We start from the raw sequence: 19,061 nt of genomic DNA, 5'->3' as shown, positions 1-19,061 counted from the left end.
TTACTGTTAAAGGCTTAAACACACGAAGTGGGGGGGGGGGTTTGGTTCAGATTTTTAGTTTACAACAAAATAAAACGAAATAATGCAGCAAGTAAAATAGATTGGCTCCTTGTTCGGATTGTAACTCTTTTATCCCTGGTTCTCAAAGATTACTCTATTAACCACTTAATCCTTGTTCCATCCGAGTTAACCAACTAAGCGAAGATTAACTCAAGATTACCCTACACGAATTAAGCAAACGTATACAACATCAACCTCTTCACAGATTAAGCAACTGTGGCATTGAAGCACAACCCATTAAGCATGGACACAGAGGTACAATGGAGAAGAACAAAGCAGAACAGAGACAGAAAAATATACCCAACCTCAAACAGAGATTACAATCCACAACAAGAAGCCAACCCAGTGTTTTTAGCCTTCCATTTAAATGGAAACAAAAACGAAATTACAAACAAAAAGTAAAACGAAAACAGAAACGAAAATGCAAGGAAGAGAAGGAAAACAAAATGGCAGCTTAGAGAAGCAAAACGTAAAGGAAGCAGAACAGGGAAGCAAAACGTAAAACTCAGCTGAAAGCAAGAAAAACGTGAATAACAATGGAGTTTTTGAGCAGAGAAATAAAACGTTTAGCACCTCAAGAGACCCCCCAACGTAAAATCTAAAAGAAAGAGAAGCTAAAAACGTCCAGAATAATGAAGGGGGCTACTGTTCACGTGGTCACATCAGACCCCTCTCCTAGTGGCTGCCAAGTCAGCCCTAACCTAGACCTAAAATGACCTAAAATGAGATTGGGCCCTAAAACAATTACATGTCTGACCCAATAACAATAAAATAGCCTAAAAACTAAAAATGAATGCTGAGGTGGAAAATGGTGCAGCGGTGATGTGGCAGATGACGTGGCAGATGACGTGGCAGCTCCACTTGAAGTCCAGAAATTAATTCCAAGCCCAGATAATTTATGAAACTGGCCTGAAAATAAAAATTTGGAATAATTAGATTCAGAAAATTCAAATTAGTTAAAATATGAATTACTGGTCCAATTAAAGCCCGAATAGAAAACAGTGTAGATAATCAACCATTAAGCGCAAATCAGAGATTAAAATAAGTACAGAAAGGTAAGAAAATAGGGGGAAATAATGACTAATCAGAAAGTTAAAAGAGTACATAAGAAAAAAAGAAGAGGAGCACATAAAAAGAGAGAAGAAATTAGAAAAAGGGAAAAAAATGCAAGGAATAATGAGGAAATAAAACAACTACTTGCAAAATTAGTTGAGGGGAGAGAAACTAGTGGATCCCAACCTAGGATTGTTCCAACTAGATCTCAAAAAGGCAAAGAAGTTAGAGTTCCTAGGAGTATGCATGAGCAAGAAAATACAACAAGAGAGGAGGAACTTAGAAGGAAATAAAAAGAAAAGAACATAGAAAAGAAAGAAAAAATAAAGAAAAGTATAGAGAAGGTTAAAGAGTGGTTATAAAAAGAAAAACAACAACCAACACTCTTAGAGAAGAGTAAGGAGGATAATGTTTTTTCCAAAGGGCTTATGCTTGAAGAGAGTCACTCTCCCATTGAAAATGATTTAAAAAAGACTCTTTTTATTCATCAAGACCTTAACTCTTTCTCTCACGTTGCCACTAGTCATGAAGTGGAGATTCAAAAACAAGTCCTTTTTAAAGAAAAAGAATCTCAACTTCAAAATTTAGTGAAGAAATGGACTTCACTTAGTACCACCTCTTGTACTACTTCCTTGGTGGTGCCCAAGATAGTTGAGCCTTCTTTCTTTAAGGCTCTTTCTACTTCCAGCAGAGTTGAATGGGGGAATATTGAGCGTTGATTTGTTTAGGGTTTATGGATGGGTGGTATTCGTTGAGTTGAATGGGATTTTGAACTTGCGGTGTGTGCGAGAACGGTGAGAGAGATGAATGGGGAATATTGAGCGTTGATTTGTTGGGAAAATGAATGGGTGGTATTCGTTTGAGGGTGTGACAGTGCGCGGATCGGTCACGTGGCAGGGAGGAGTACGGAAGGCCGTTGATCTTGCGATAATGAAGGGCAGAGATTGAATGTGTATTCTTGAAGAGGAAACGAAAAGAAATTTTGATATTTGGGCGGGTTCTGAAAATGGGGCTGCCAAATCAAAAACTTTGAAGTTTGAAACCCATGTCCTTAAACAATTATCCTACTCGATTAATATTAAATGAGATTAAACAATTATCCTACTCGATTAATATTAAATTTTGATATTTGAAGTTTGAAGTTTGAATTACCTACTCGATTTTGAATCCATTATTATAGTAGGTTCGATAATGATTTCCCACCCAATTATCCTGATGATTATTAAATGAGATTATTAATTTTTTTTAATTTAGTTATATATGTATTTTATTGATATAAATTGTCATTCAATCATAAATGATTTTATATAATGAGTTGATTAATACCTAAAATATTTTTTATTACGACAATGTAATAAGCTTTGCAATGATCGTACATTAAATTAAATTAAATTTTATTATATTAAATATTTTCAGTTTTTTTGTTAGTTATAAAATTTCAATAATTTTATAAAACATTAAAAAAGAAAAAATTTAATAAATAATAGAAATAAAAAATTATTAAAATTACAATATAGAAATTCAAAAATTTAAGACAAAAAAACAAAAATATTATTAAAAAATAATTTAATTAAAATGAAAATATAATAAAATATGTTAACTGATATTTCAATAAAATACATTAAAATATTTTAATCAAAAGAAATTTAATATTAAATCAAAAGATTATATAAATCATAACTAAAATTATAATAAATATTCTGATATTAAATTTATTATATATTAAAATTAATTACATATTTGTATCAAAGAAATTGCTACAAATTTTAGCTTTTATTTATTATGTTTTATAATAAATAAAATCCAATATTAAATCAAAAGATTATAACAATCATAACTCAAATCCAGGTAAATATCTTTCATAATCAAAAGAAATCCAATATTAAATCAAAAGATAATAAAAATTATAACTAAAATATTTATATATTTTCTAATATTAAATTTAGTATATATTAAAATTAATTAATTAAATATTTGTATTTAAGAAATTGTTATACATTTTAGATATATATTTTAAAGTTTTTATCTTATTAAATTAATTAAAAATTAATTATATTTTATTACTTTTTAATCAAGAGTGAATGATAATGAATTAACTAAAATTCTAAAATATATTTTAATTAAAAATAATTTTTTGGTAAATACGATAACTAAAAAATATTATAATAAATAATTAAACTAAAAAAGAATAAATTTTATAATGATTATTTTTTTTAATGATGTTAAATTAAATATTCTAATTATTTTATAATAAATAGAAATGAAAAATAATAAAAATATGTTTTACCTACGGAATTATCCGTAGATAAGTTATCTACGGAAATATCTGTAGATAAGTTATCTACGGAAAAGCTAAGTTATCTACGGAAATTTCTGTAGATAATTTATCTACGAACATTTCCGTAGATAACTGGACATTATCTACGGAAAAAATTCCGTAGATAATACTCCGTAGAAAATTAAATATTATCTACAGAAAAAATTCCGTAGATAATATTCCATAGATAATTAAACGTTATCTACGGAAAAATTTCCGTAGATAATATTCCGTAGATAATAACAATTTTTCTTGTAGTGAAGATATTAAATCAATCATAATTATGTAAATTAAAACAAGTTCATTCATACAAAATAAAATGTCATACATAACAAATAAAGCTTAGGAGTTCAAATTTAAAAATAACATATTGTACGATCAGTAGAATTATAACATAATGTCTAATAATCAGAATATCCATGTTGTTACAATCTAATAATCAAATATTGAGGGGTTTTAATACATTCTTAGAATGTAAACTCATAAAAAATTTAAAAATATTAATTTAATTATAAAATTAGTAATCCAAATTATATTTATAACATAAAAAGTAAGATAAAATTATAGAGATTAAAATTATAAAATTTTAATAATCTTATAAAACATTAAAAAAGAAAAGAATTAATAAATAATAGAAATAAAAAATTATTAAAATTACAATATAGAAATTCAAAAATTTAAGACAAAATATACTTAAAAAATAATTCAAATTAAAATATAGAAATTCAAATATTTTAAGTGAAAAGACAAAAATATACTTAAAAAATTATTAAAATTAAACTATTTAAATATATAATCATATTATTACAAATAAAATTAGAATATATAAAATAAAAATAAAATGAATAAATAATTCAAAAATTAAAATAATAAAATATCATAAATATTATTTAAATAAATTATTAAAAATATAAAATATAAACAATATAGGTACCATAGAATTTCTCAAAAAATTATATTCTCTCTAAATAACTACATACAATCTTCTAATATTCTATCTACATATCATTATTAGTGGCACAAAGTGATTCAACCCTCCTAGTATTTATAAAAAATATTTAATTTTTAATAATATTTTTATTTTTAATAAAATTTCTAGATAAAATCATTTAATATATATGTATATATATATATGTATATATATATATATATATATATATATATATATATATATATATATATATGGTGTGTATATTAAAGAGAATGGATTTTTTTTACTCTAAGAGTAAGTCTTGCTAGACTTATTTTGTTCAATAACTCATGTTCTATATCAAATTTCAACGATCTAACCGTTCAATTTAAAGTTCTTAATGCATAGAGCAAATATGTAAATTGTTAGAAAATTTGAAAATTATTTGATACTTTGTTTCATTAATTTGAATCAATGTATAAAATGATTCTATCATTATCCATCAATTTGAATTAATGAAATGAAGTATCAAATGATTTTCAAATTTTCTAAAAATTTGCAGATTTGATCTATGCATTAAGAATTTTACATTGAACAGTTGGATCGTTAAAATTTAATGTTGAACATGAGTTATTAAATGGAGTAAGTCTAGGTAAACTTACTCTTTGAGTAAAAAGATCCCTCTTCATATATATATATATATATATATATATATATATATATATATATTAAATTAGTTTATCACGTACCATTATATATATATACTAGGAGAATTAAAAGAGGAAACAGACACTTTGTGTCTTTAAATCTTTTTAAAAGTAAAATAATTAAAAATTATTTATTTATTTCTTAAGAATTAAGGGTATAATTATCTATTATTTTTTAGACAAAATCAGTTACAAGATGACGTATATTTCCCTTTATCTATTACTATAGATAATCAAACAACTATATATTTAACTATTTTTCTTCCATTCATTTTCTCTGTCTTTATCTCTACTTTCTATATATAGATTCATTGAAGTTTTAAATACTCATATTTATACTCGTTACTTTGTATTTTACTGATTTACTTAAATATAAAATTCAGAAATCAATAAAATGTAAATTTAAGAAATTACTACAACTTGAAGAGATATTTTTAAATCAATCAGTTATTAGGAACAAAAATAATTATTTAGTGTAATATTTTAACTTTAATGTTTTAAGTTTTAAATAAAGAAGATTTAATCTAGAAAAAATTTCATTAATCTAGAAAAAATTTCATTAACCCCTACTTGAAGTTTTTCTCAATAATGTCATACGTATATCTCTTCTCAAATTTTTAAAGTGAGTATTAATTTATTTATTTATTTATTTAAGTGGCACATACAACTACTTATATAAGATAATACTATTTATATACTATTAAGAGAAAATAATTTATTAATACAAATATCAACAATTAAATGAGATTTGATCTCTTATTTCATTATTTCAACTTTTTTGAAATTTATTTTAAATATCATGCACACTGTGATTTAAAAAATATATTAAATTTAAGTAATAATTTTAAAAATGAATTGAAAAAAATATTATTTTCAAAATTGAAGATCAATGAAAGTTTTCATGAAAATGACATAGTATTGGATGTAATTTAGAAATAAATGATAGATACATATATATGATTTGCAGAACATAATTTAACTTTTTTTCCCCCTTATTTAATTAATAACGTTATTTTCAAAGAGATGAGTGATTTTTAAAAATTAAAGAAAAGATATGTTATTCTTAAATTTGGACGTCATGTGTTGGTATTTTTCAAGATAAGTAAAAAAAAAACACATTTACGCTAATCAGTTTATAATTTATAATAACCTAAACATATAATTATATATAGGTAAGCCATACCTCATTCACTCTGATTTATATTTATCTTATTCATTACAATATATTTATATTTTGAAAACACCCATATAATAATGAAAATATTATATAGTGCATTGTTGCGTGTATCGATGGGATCAGGATTGCTTGCATTTGAAAAATAATTGGCTTATATTTTATTTAATAATTTCAGAAGGATTTAAATCTGTTGGAAATTTCAGACGAATTTAAATTCGTCGGAAACTCTGTCAAAAATTTCAGACAGATTTAAATTCGTGGGAAATTCCGTTAGAAATTTCAGACGGATTTAAATCTGTCGAAAATTCCATAAAAAATTTCAGACAGATTTAAATCCGTCAGAAATTCAGTCAGAAATTTCATCAGTTAAAATTCTGTCAGAAATTTCGTCAGAAATTTCTGACGGATCTAAATCCGTGGGAAATTTTTGACGAATTTTTGTACGTGGGAAATTATTAGTCGGAAATTTAACTTTTTCTTGTAGTGATGACTCTGTTAATTGGGGTTACCTTATATACATGTTGCGAAGACTTTGGTTCAACAAAAAATGGAATCAGTGGATACATGAATGCTTGGTTTCATCAAAGGTTTCTGTCTTAGTTATTGGTAGCCCAACACAAGAGTTCGCAATACACAAAGGCCTTAAACAGGGTGACCGTTGGCACCTTTCCTATTTTTGGTTGCAGTAGAAGGGTTGAGTGGCATGATGAGGGTTGCGGTTACATTGAATTTATTTACAGCATACTCAATTGGGGACAATGGAGTGGAGATCAACATACAACAATATGTAGATGACACATTGTTTTCTGGGGAGGCAAATATGAACAATGTAGTAATTGTAAAATGTGACACCCTTACTACCCAACACATATATAAATAAATCTTGTAAATAAACTAAAGAATAAAATATTCAACGTCGGTAAAAGGGTTCACATAAAACCTTCATAAATAACCAAAATAATTAAAAATGAAATTTAGAAAGTAAAACTTGAGAGTTTACAAATTGCTTTCAAAAGAGAAGGTATAAATCTAAATACATATATGAATTTATCCTAGAATTCTCTGCCCCAATATCACAATATCAGAGCACATCCACAACTCAACGGTTAACATTCTAGATGCCACTCAAAGCCGGATCTTCCTTACCTAAAACATCCACAAATTGTAAGGTGAGAAAAGAAAACATTTATATATAAAGCACACAAGGAAATGACATTTATAGTGAAGAATCCTCATCATCTTCATCTTCTAGTGAGAGTGAAGAGAAAACTAGTGAACATGAACTAGAAAAGCTTTATCCTATTGATGGTGATCTTCTTATGGTCAAAAGGCTTCTTGGAAGTCAACCTTGTCCCACTTCATTATCACAAAGAGAGAACATCTTTCATACAAGATGTTTAGTTTGTAAAAGACATTGTTCTCTCATTGTTGATAGTGGATCATGTTCTAATTATTGCAGTACAAGGTTGGTTAACAAGTTAGCTTTTACCACCATTCCTCACCCTCAACCTTATAAACTTCATTAGCTCAATGAAGGTGAAGAATTGGAGGTAAATCAACAAGTGAAGGTTAAGTTTTCTATAGGGGATTATAAAGATAAAGTTTTATGTGATGTGATCCCTATAGAAGCTTGTCATATTTTGTTAGGAAGGTCATGGCAATTTGACAAACATACTATACATGATGGCCTTACTAACAAAATATCTTTCACTCATAAGGATAGAAAAATTTGTTTTTAATCCTTTAACACCACCCCAAGTGTTTGAAGATAAAAATAAATGAAAAGAAAAATAAAGAAAGAGAGAAAAGAAAATAAATTATTAGGAAAGAGTGAGGATGAATGAACCTCCTCTAAAGAACTTGTGATTAAGGAGAATTATTTTATCAACAAACAGCCCATGAAAAATACTCTCTTAATACATAAGGATCTTAACTCTTATCCTAATGTTGCCACTGATCATGAAGTTGAAAATAAACAACAAAACCATTTTCAAACAAATAATTTTCAACTTCAAGATATAGTGAAGAAGGAGTGGAATATTCCTAGTTTCACTTCTGATACTACTTTCTTGGAGGTGCCCAAGAAAGAAAGTATTTTTGTTTTTAAGACTCTTCCTTCTTTAGGGGTTCTAATAAAGCACCCAATTCTTGGATCATGTTGTTTGGTAGATACAACTTGTAGTGACCAATATCTTATGTTTGATCTTAGGGGAAGGTCCTTGTCATTTGAACTTAATTTGAGTCCTTCCTTACAAGACAAATATAGTTTATATGAGTTTTTAAAAACCCATTGGGCATTATTTTTTCAAGGCTATCTAACAAATAATAAAGTCCAAAATTGTTTAGGAAATTTCATTGTTTTGTTGCCTTTATATTCTAGGAAACACCTAGGTCATCATTTAGGGTACCTTAGGCAAGATGTTGTAGTTTTTAGAAATAATTCTTTCACATGTTATAGTCTTATTTTTTTTTCTCACATTTTTAGGTTTTAGTTATATACATAGACTTTGTTTAGCAAAGGATCCTATTCCTATATCTAGAAAGTATAATCTTATAAATTTCTTGGCTAGGTTTTATAGATGGAGTCCTCTTAGGATACATAATCTATTTTCTTCACATGAATTTTTCACCTCTTATACATGGTATTTTGTGCATGTAGGTGATGATTCCTATCACATGGATCGTCGTGATTTGAGGACAAATCCTTTTCAAGAGGGAGGGGATGATGGAATCATGCCTAGGAAGGTAAGGGGTGATACCTTGAAAGATCCAAGAGGAATGGGCTAGGCATGAAGGTTTGGACCAGTCAAGGCCAATGGGCCCGATGGGCTTTGAAGGCCCAATATGAGTTTCACATGGGCCATACATTGATGTATCCATTGTTTTTATATTAGTATAGGTTTCATATAATTTGGTCTTGTATTTTGGACCACATAGATTAGGAATTTGGACTTTAGGCTTATTGGGCCTAGTTTTGGGCTTCATGGGCCTTTGGGCTTTTGATACCCAATATTGGGCTCATTTTCATTCTTGTAATTTTTCCTTTCATTGTATTTGAATTTTCCATTGTATTTAGGCCATTAGATTAGGATTACACGAGGAATTCAATATTAGGTGCATTAAGTTTCATTTACATGTTATTTAAAAGTCATTTAGTTTGAATTTGAGTCACATGGATTAGCATGGTGATGGCCGGCCATGTGAGTCACAAATTCAACCTAAATTACCTTTAAATGACATGTAATTGAAGAGTGATTCGGTTTAAGCACATGGCTAACCAAAGTTTGAATTTCAAATTCAAATTTGAAATTCAAACTTGGCGCCATTTTGGGTGGCCACGGATTGGCACCGACCAAGGTCAGTTCCGCACCTATATACGAATCCTTCTTGCCTTGTAAGATCAATTTTGATATAATAGAGAATTTTTTGAAAAATCATTCAGCCACATTCTCTCTTAAAGGTCAGCGAGAGCTAGCTTTAGATTTAGGAAAACCTGCCATTTTTTCCTACTCTTGAAGTGAGCTTTCATTTTCTTCTTTTGCTAGGATGCTTCCATCTCTAGTTTAGGATCTTCAAGTCATTACTCCGATTCCTTTCAATTGGATTCCATTAAAACCTTGTTAAACTAACACAACATCACTAATCAAATTTTTTTTCTTCTAATTTTAGAAACATGAAAAAATTCATCTAAGACAAGAATATTTCCAGAAGATAATTTTAATTCTACTCAGCCTAGACCAATAACATGTGCTAGGCTCCCATTCCCCATGTTCACAGTATGTGTGCCACATTCTTGATATGAAAAAAAGTATTTTTTTTTATTAGCACATATATGAACATTAGTGTAACACCCCGATTTTCATGGATTATACGAAGGCTCAAAGCCCAATAAGGGTGTTTTAGTATACCAGAATAGGTTGTTTCCAAATTGGAACGGACCGTTCCAAGCTATTAAAAGGTTTGATATTTAGTAGTCTAGAATAGGCCGTTCCAAGCTACTAAAAAGGCCTATAACCCTAGTTGGGAATGGGCCGTTCCAAATATGGCCATTGTGTGTTAAAACCCAACTCCAGAACGGGCCGTTCCAGATGAAAATTTAACACATGATGAAAGGATCCAGAACGGGCCGTTTCAAATTTGAAATGGGCCGTTCTGACCACTCTTGACATCTATAAATAGCAAACTCTGGCACTACTTCTAAACACTCTCTAGAGACCAAGGAGAACCAAGAGAAGGAGATCAAGCAGATTTCACTCTAGCTTCATCTTCTACTTATCCAGGTAAGGGGGGGAGTGAGAAACCTTGCTCTGAGTGTGGGAATGTATGTTGGGTAGTTGGATTGGACCCCAATCCTCTGTTTTTTGTATGCTCATTTACGAAGGGTTTTTCCCTATTATATATGTTTCTTCTATTTGCTCTTCTTATATGTAAATAACTGTATGATTTGAGATCTCTATGAGTTCCTACGGGAAACCCTAAGGGAATGCATTGGTGATTGTAAGAGGATATTGTTTGAAGAGGTAATTGTATGAGTAAATTGTACTATTTTAAATGTTTATTATATAAATTAGAGTGCTCTATGGGTTCCTGTGAGAATCCTATGAGAAACAGACAAATTTCTAATATTTTCTATTTTACCTTCTGATTGTTCTGTTGTATTCCTTGTTGAATGTGATGTACGAATATGTGTTTACTTTTGCAAATAGAAAAGTTTTGATATGAATTAAAGTGCTTTATGGATACTATGTGAATATGATATAATGTGAAATGTGAATATGAGACATGAGATATGACGATATGTGATAATGTTACATGATGATGTGATGTGATAATTTTACACGATGATGTGATATGATAATGAGACATGATGATGTGATGTGATAATGATACATGATGATGTGATATGAAAATGAGACATGATAATATGATATGAGAATGCATAGAGTCGTGATTGACATGCATCATTTGCATAAATGTTTTTAAGGGTACGATATGGAATACACCGCCAGGGAAGGACCCCTTGTGTAAAAGCTTGGGGATTAGTCCTTAGGGATAGCTCAGTTTTTAAGTCATAGTCTCGCCCATTGTGTGCATGGGATGTATCTTGCGTGGCTTAGCTATCCTGACGAGACCCGACATGTACTCCAAGACTACTCTCGTGTATTGCTAGCGGCAATACACCATGTGATATGTGTTACTGGCGCCGCATGCATGATAAAATGTAGTTCGCGTCCATTACATGTGCATTTTAATGTTATATGTTAACTTGATGTTTTTATGTCTTTGATGAGTGGAATGTGATATTATTGTTAATCCATCTATGCTATGTACATATACATGTCTTGTTTGTGTTTGGCTATCCGGTGTGTATTCCTACACTATGAGCCAGAGTGAAATGTTTCTCACTCCCTTTTTGATGGAGGAAGCCCATGGGCTAAGGGCCCAACTACTAGGGCTATGGAAAGGAGGATTCATGAAGAGTGGGCCCAAGCCCAAGAGAAGCCCATTACTCTGTTTTGTTGGGCTTTGACTCAAGCCTAAGTAGTATAGGGTAGTATAGGATTTGGGCCTTAAAGCCTTGTACTTTCTTTGGGCCTTGTATTTCCGGCCATGTAGTGTAGGATATACATTTAGAGGTCATGTGAATTTAGGGTTATTTAGGTTACATGTGAAGTTACATTAACATGTAATTAGAAGCACATTTGGTGTGCATTTTGGCCATGTGCAACACATGCACATGGTGTGATCCGAAATGCAACTCAAATGGCTTCTTAATTACATACCAAATGAACTAGCACATGGGTGATCCGGGTTTTGGCACCAAAATTTGAATTTTGAATTCAAATTTTGGGCACCTAAGGTTAAGTGAACCTTACCTTGGTTCCACTTAACCTTAGACTAACCCAAGGTCACTTTAACCTAATTTTAACCTATAAATCACTATGGCCGAGACTTGTATGTCACTTTTGGATTAATTGAATGAGATTTCTCTTCTTAGAACTCTCCCCTCCGAAAGTCACCTCTTCCTAAAACTCTACCCTACTTGAGATCCTCTCCTTGTAGAGTTAGGAAGCTTACTCTTCTCCGGACTTAGCTAGAAGCACTCATAAGTCACATTGAAGCTACTTGGAGTCTCCCTCCTTGAAGTTCTTCCAAGGAATCCGAGAAGCTTTAGAAGTGTTCTTGAGATTTCCAAGTGGAATCTCATCAAGTGGTATCAAGAGCATTCGGTTCTTCAAGAGATAAGTCCATTTTCTTGTCTTTTGAAGTGTGGATCCGTGGTTCAATATTGTCATCTTGTGTTCATCTTGTGTTCATCCTTGTTCATCTTTGTGTTCATGTCATTTTAGAGTTGATTCCTTCCTAGATCTATTTTCTTGTCTTAAAATTGATGGATCTAGTTTCGGTTTTGCTTGAATGATTCATAAATGCATTTTAGCTTGAATTGCTTTTCATGAATCATGCTCCATCTCTTATGCTATTAGGAGAATTCTACCTATGAACATTTTATTTTGCTTGAGTCATATTTGAAATCTTATTCGGTCAATGTGTGTTTGAGTCATTTTATTTTTGAATCCATGTCTAGAAGTAATGTGTAGTTCTTGTATTGTTCATCATTCTTAGCTATGCTTGTTTAACTTTGATTTTTCTTTTGCATCTTGAAATTTTTTTTAATAGGATTTGGCCGAGATCCTTATTGTCATGTGTGCTCATAATTTTTTGTTTGAATTTGAGTTCATAAACTACTACTAGATCATTAGTAGTTTTCTTAGAATTTTAAGTTTCCTATACTATAGAAAATGTCTTGAAAATTTTTTCTCATGATCCGTGAGTTTAATCTTGTGAGCTTTGGATATGTGCTGAAAATTGTGTTACATTCAATTTGAAATTTGAAATTGGAGCAAAAAACCGTGCATGTGCTAAATCAAACCAACAAGCATACAAAGCATGTTGCATGTCAATTACATCTAAATCTAATTTGATTGTCATTTGCCATTCAAATTTGAATTCGGTTTTTGTGTTTCAATAAGTGAGACCGAGAATAGTGTGTTACATTTTGACCTAAAAGAAAAAGGCAACTCCTAAGATTAAAAAAAAAATTAGAAGAAAGACCAAAAGGAAAATTCAAAACAAAAGTGAATTAAAAAAAAAAAGTGCTAATCCTAATTTTAAAAAAAGAAAAAGCCAATTAAGGAGTTGAATCTTCATTTGTTGTCTTCTCGGTTTGGACTTGTAATTGCATTATAATTTTTTTCAACTTACATCTATCTTTGAGTGTTTTGGTTTTGAGCATCAATTCTAGAACCTTTCTTAGGATTTTTCTTTCTTGACCTAGCCAACTCTTGTCTTTTGTCATTTATAATGTCTACTCCTATTCTACTCTAGTCTTCAATCATTCTCAAATTCTTTGTTTTGCTGTTCATAATCTCTTTTAAACTCAAGTGTGACTTATGTTTGACCTAGTCTATCTTCCTAGAAGCTAGTTCTACAAGGGTCATCAAAAGAGGACTAAGAAAAGGAGGAGGAAAGGACAAAGGTGGCTCTGGGTTTTGACTACTACAAGAACAAACACTAAACACTTTTGGCTAAAAAAATTATGGCTGCTGGACTTGCAATCCGTGGAGGATCTTTGAAGTTTTAATTTGATTTTGTAATTGAAGTTATAAGCATTAGTGACGGATTTAGAGACCAAATTTTCCTTACTAATTTGAAAAAAATTTGTTGCAAATTTGGTCACTCATCCTTCACTAATTCTTAGTGGATGTTTTTAATTTTTATTCCAGCCATTTGTTCTTTGTTGTCCAGCTTGTTCATACCTTGTAATTGGACCATTTAAAGGAGTGTCTTGGGAGTGTCTTTGGTACACAACCATCTCTCCTTAGGTTTACAACTTTCGTTAGTACTTGGTGGGAGTGGTCCTTGATTGATCTTTGGTATCTCTCAAGCTCTCACCCTAGGACACGTTTAGTTAGTTTTAATTCTTGTTTAATATTTGTCTTTATTTGCTTTCATATGACTAGCATATTATAGTTCACAAAACATCAAAAATATTTTTTCATTGAAAAGAATTTGGTAGAGATTAACTACAAAGGGGATTAGTAATTTTTACTTGAAGAGGCTTGGTTTTTAAGTGGCTCTTAATAGCTCACCTCCCTCCAAAGTTCAATTTGTATACATAATCCTCCAAGTACTTAGTCTTAACCTTGCACAAAAATAATTGATTTTAAAAGTTCATTCATCAAAAAGCATCTTTCTCCTATAATGGAAGAGTTTTCTACTCCCCAAAGTGATAGTAATTCAAGTGATTACAATGACTTATCAAAAGTAACACATGAATTAAGATCACTTAAGCTTTGGAAAAAGCAAGAAGCCAAACAAAAACTTAAAGAAAAACTTGAAAGAGAGGCTCAACTTGCTATGTTGGAGGAAGAAATTCGTTTATTAAAGGAGAAAGAAGAAAAATTACACCACAAGCACCGAAGTAGACATAGCTCCCAACATAGCTCAACCCTAGGAGAGTCAATGAATGATGATAGCCTTGCTTTAGGAGATCATTATCAACAACCTCCTAGAAGGGTGCATAGGACCCCCAAGCCAAGAGAATCTAGGGTAGATCTCCCTTATTTTCATGGAAAGGATGATGTGGAGGGGTACCTAGATTGGGAGATGAAGGTGGAACAAATCTTCACTTGCCACCAAGTGAGTGAAGAAAGAAAAGTCTCCTTAGCCACTCTAAGCTTCCAAGGTCACTTTAACCTAATTTTAACCTATAAATCACTATGGCCGAGACTTGTATGACACTTTTGGATTAATTGAATGAGATTTCTCTTCTTAGAACTCTCCCCTCCGAAAGTCACCTCTTCCTAAAACTCTACCCTACTTGAGATTTCCAAGGTCACGCCATGTATTGGTGGACTTCTCTTGTAAGAGATAGGCGTCTCCATAATGATCCTCCAATTCAATATTGGAATGAATTAAGGAGTGCCTTGAGGAGGAGGCATATACCCTCTTACTACACTAGGGAGCTTATCAACAAGCTTCAAAGACTCCATCAAAAAAATATGACTGTGGAAGAGTATAGACAAACGATGGAGTTATACCTAATGAGAGCTGGTATTAGGGAGGAGGAAAACATTACCATTGCTAGGTTTTTGAGTGGATTGACTTTTGATATAAGAGATAAGGTTGAGCTTCTCCCTTATAGGGATTTGAATGATTTGGTTCAACTTTGTATAAAGGTTGAACAACAAAATTTGCGAAAAGGTTTTAAATCAAGCTCATACTCATCATCTTATTCTAAGGTTGACTACAAGAGGGAGGGTAAGAAAAATGATTTTGAAAAAAATATTTTTCCCTCCAAAAATCTAGACAAAGGTAAAGAAAAGGAAAAAGATAAAAAAACCAACACTTCACACACTAGCACCAAGTCTAGTGACATAAAGTGCTTTAAGTGTCTTGGGAGAGGCCACATTGCTTCTCAATGCCTTAACAAGAAAGTGATGATTTTAAGGGGCCAAGACATTTATAGTAGCCATGATGAAGCTACTACTTCTTCATCTTCAAGTGAGGATGAAGAAGAAGCAAGTGAGGGAGAGTCATGTGAGGTCACTTACCCTTACAATGGGGAACTTCTTATGATGAGAAGGGTCCTCAATAACCAACCTAGTGATACACAATCACAAAGAGAGAACATCTTTCATACAAGATGTAACATTTCAAACAAGGCTTGTTCTCTCATAGTGGATAGTGGATCTTGGTGCAATTGTTGTAGCACTAGGATGGTTGAGAAGTTGGGATTGACTACCACACCCCATCCAAAACCTTATCAACTTCATTGGCTTAATGATGATGGGGATATGGTGGTCAACCAACAAGTGGAAGTAGAGTTTTCTATTGGGAATTATCAAGACAAAGTTAAATGTGATGTAGTTCCCATGGAAGCTTGTCATATTTTATTAGGGAGACTATGGCAATTTTACAAACAAACTCATCATGATGGTCTAACTAATAAAATAACTTTCACACATAAGGGTAAAAAGTTTGTGCTTCATCCTTTATCACCTTCACAAGTGAAGGAGGATCAAGTACAAATGAAGGCCAAACGTGATAAAGAAAAAGGGAAGTAAAAAAAGGTTGAAAAAAAAAAGCTCTAAAAATTGATGAAAAAGAGGATTCTAGAGAGACTAGTGTTCCCTCTCTAGAGATAGTTCATGAAGAGATTTTTGACTCAACACCTTTACACAAAACCTCTCTCTTTCTTGAACCATCTTCTCATATCCTCATGTGTAGAGGAACACTAACTTGCACTGCCACATCTTCTTTGGAAACTTCTCTACCTCTTGAGATAAAACAAATTTTAAAAGAATTTGGTGATGTATTCCCTAGTGAAGGACCCATTGGACTTCCACCTTTTAGGGGAATAGAGCATCAAATAGATTTTGTGCCTGGGGCTAGTCTTCCAAATAGGCCAGCCTATAGGACTAAACCACAAGAAACCAAAGAGATAGAGAAGCAAGTACAAGAGTTGTTGGAGAAGGGATGGATTCAAAAGAGTCTAAGCCCTTGTGCTGTACCAGTAATTTTGGTGCCAAAAAAAGATGGAAAATGGAGGATGTGTTGTGACTGTAGAGCCATCAACAACATCACCATAAAATATAGGCATCCAATTCCTAGGCTTGATGACATGCTTGATGAATTGCATGGGTCATCCATATTTTCCAAAATAGATCTTAAAAGTGGATATCACCAAATTAGAATTAAGGAGGGTGATGAGTGGAAAGCTGCTTTTAAGACCAAGTTTGGTCTATATGAATGGTTGGTTATGCCTTTTGGGCTTACTAATGCACCTAGCACATTCATGAGGCCAATGAATCATACCCTTAGGGATTGCATTGGTAGGTTTGTAGTTGTTTATTTTGATGATATTTTAATATATAGCAAGAGTCTAAGTGATCATGTGGATCACCTAAGACAAGTTTTACTTGTTCTTAGAGACAATCACTTGTTTGCCAATGTAGACAAGTGCACTTTTTGTGTGGATAATGTTATTTTCTTAGGGTTTGTGGTAAGCAAAAATGGGGTTCATATGGACCCCGCAAAAATCAAAGCCATCCAAGAATGGCCTATTCCTACTAATGTTAGTGAAGTTAGGAGCTTCCATGGTTTGGCAAGCTTTTATAGAAGATTTGTTCCTAACTTCTCTACATTAGCTTCACCTCTCAATGAGTTGGTGAAGAAGGATGTGGCTTTTGAATGGAAGGAAAAACATAATTTAGCTTTTCAAGAACTAAAACATAAACTTACTCAAGCACCCGTTCTAGCTTTGCCTGATTTTTCTAAAACTTTTGAGCTAGAATGTGATGCTTCAGGTCTTGGCATAGAAGCTGTGTTGTTACAAGGTGGTCACCCAATAGCTTATTTCAGTGAAAAACTGCATGGGGCTGCCTTGAACTACCCTACCTATGACAAGAAGTTATATGCCTTAGTTCGTGCCCTTCAAACTTGGGAACATTATCTTGTGACCAAGGAATTTGTCATCCATAGTGATCATGAATCACTTAAATATTTGAAGGGTCAACATAAATTAAATAAAAGGCATGCAAAATGGGTTGAGTACCTTGAACAATTTCCTTATGTCATCAAATATAAAAAGGGCTCTACAAATGTAGTAGCTGATGCTTTGTCAAGAAGACATGTTTTATTGAACACCCTCTGATAGACTATGGCCAAGGCCAAGGAATCCAAGAGGTGATATACTGAAAGAACCAAGAGGAATGGGATGATCTTAAAGACCTTTTTCATATATTTTGTAAATAGTCTCTTGTATAGGTTATTTTGCCTTTGTATTTGTGAGGCACTTTACTTACTTTTTCCTAGTGTTTGTATATTGTTTTTAAGGTAGGCTACTTGGAGAGTTTAGCTCCATTTAACCTCCCTATATGATACATTCATTTTATATTTTTTTCAGTAGGGAAAAGGGGGTGACATTTAGCAATGCTTGTGGGTGTAACAAGTAATTGGGCCAGAACTGGGCCTAGACAAAATTTTGCATATTGGACTCATTTTGCTCCTAATTTTTCATAGATTTGATTTAGCTAGGTTTCATCATCATATGATGAACCTAACTAAACCAAATCAAACATTTTTTAATTAATTCAAGGAGCAAATTGGACCCAAGGCCGCCTAGCTTCATCCTTGTTCTTTGGCCGAATTGAACTTGTTACTCTCCAAGGTTTGAAGCTTGCTTTGCAAGCTTCTCAAACCTTGGACGGTTTAGGCAACCTAACCATGGTTCTTAAATGAACCATGGTCAAGGTTGGCTTCTCCCACAAGCTACCTAAACCGTGGGAGTTAAAGTTTACCCTACCATGGTTCCTAGTGAACCATGGTTAGGGATAACTTCTCCTACAAGCTACCCTCTCCTATATATTTGATTTTCCTACACTTGTACTCACTTTTGACATTAATGAGAATTGAACTTCAGAATTCTCTCTCAAGAGTCCTCTCAAAACCGTAGAGAACTTCCCCTCTAGGTTTTCACCAAAGTTTCTTCAAACTTTGCCATGGTTTCTAAAGCTTCCTATGCAAGCTAAGGAACACCGAATCACTTCAAGGCTTCTTCTCCATTGAAGAACACTTCAAGGAGCTTCAAAGAACCATTGGAGTCTTAACCTCAAGATCATTCACAGTCCTAAGCATGGAGCAAGTGAAGGAAACAACAATCTCCTCACCTAGTTCCATCACCCTCGGTTCTCAAATATTAGGGTTTGATGACATCAAGGAGTTGTATGAGAAAGACCTTGATTTTGCTAACTTTTATTCTTTATGTATTCAAAA

Source organism: Cajanus cajan, chromosome 10 (assembly GCF_000230855.2).
Source record: "Cajanus cajan strain Asha chromosome 10, NIPB_CcT2T_4, whole genome shotgun sequence".
Lineage (NCBI taxonomy): Eukaryota > Viridiplantae > Streptophyta > Magnoliopsida > Fabales > Fabaceae > Cajanus > Cajanus cajan.
This window is presented reverse-complemented; position numbering follows the sequence as displayed.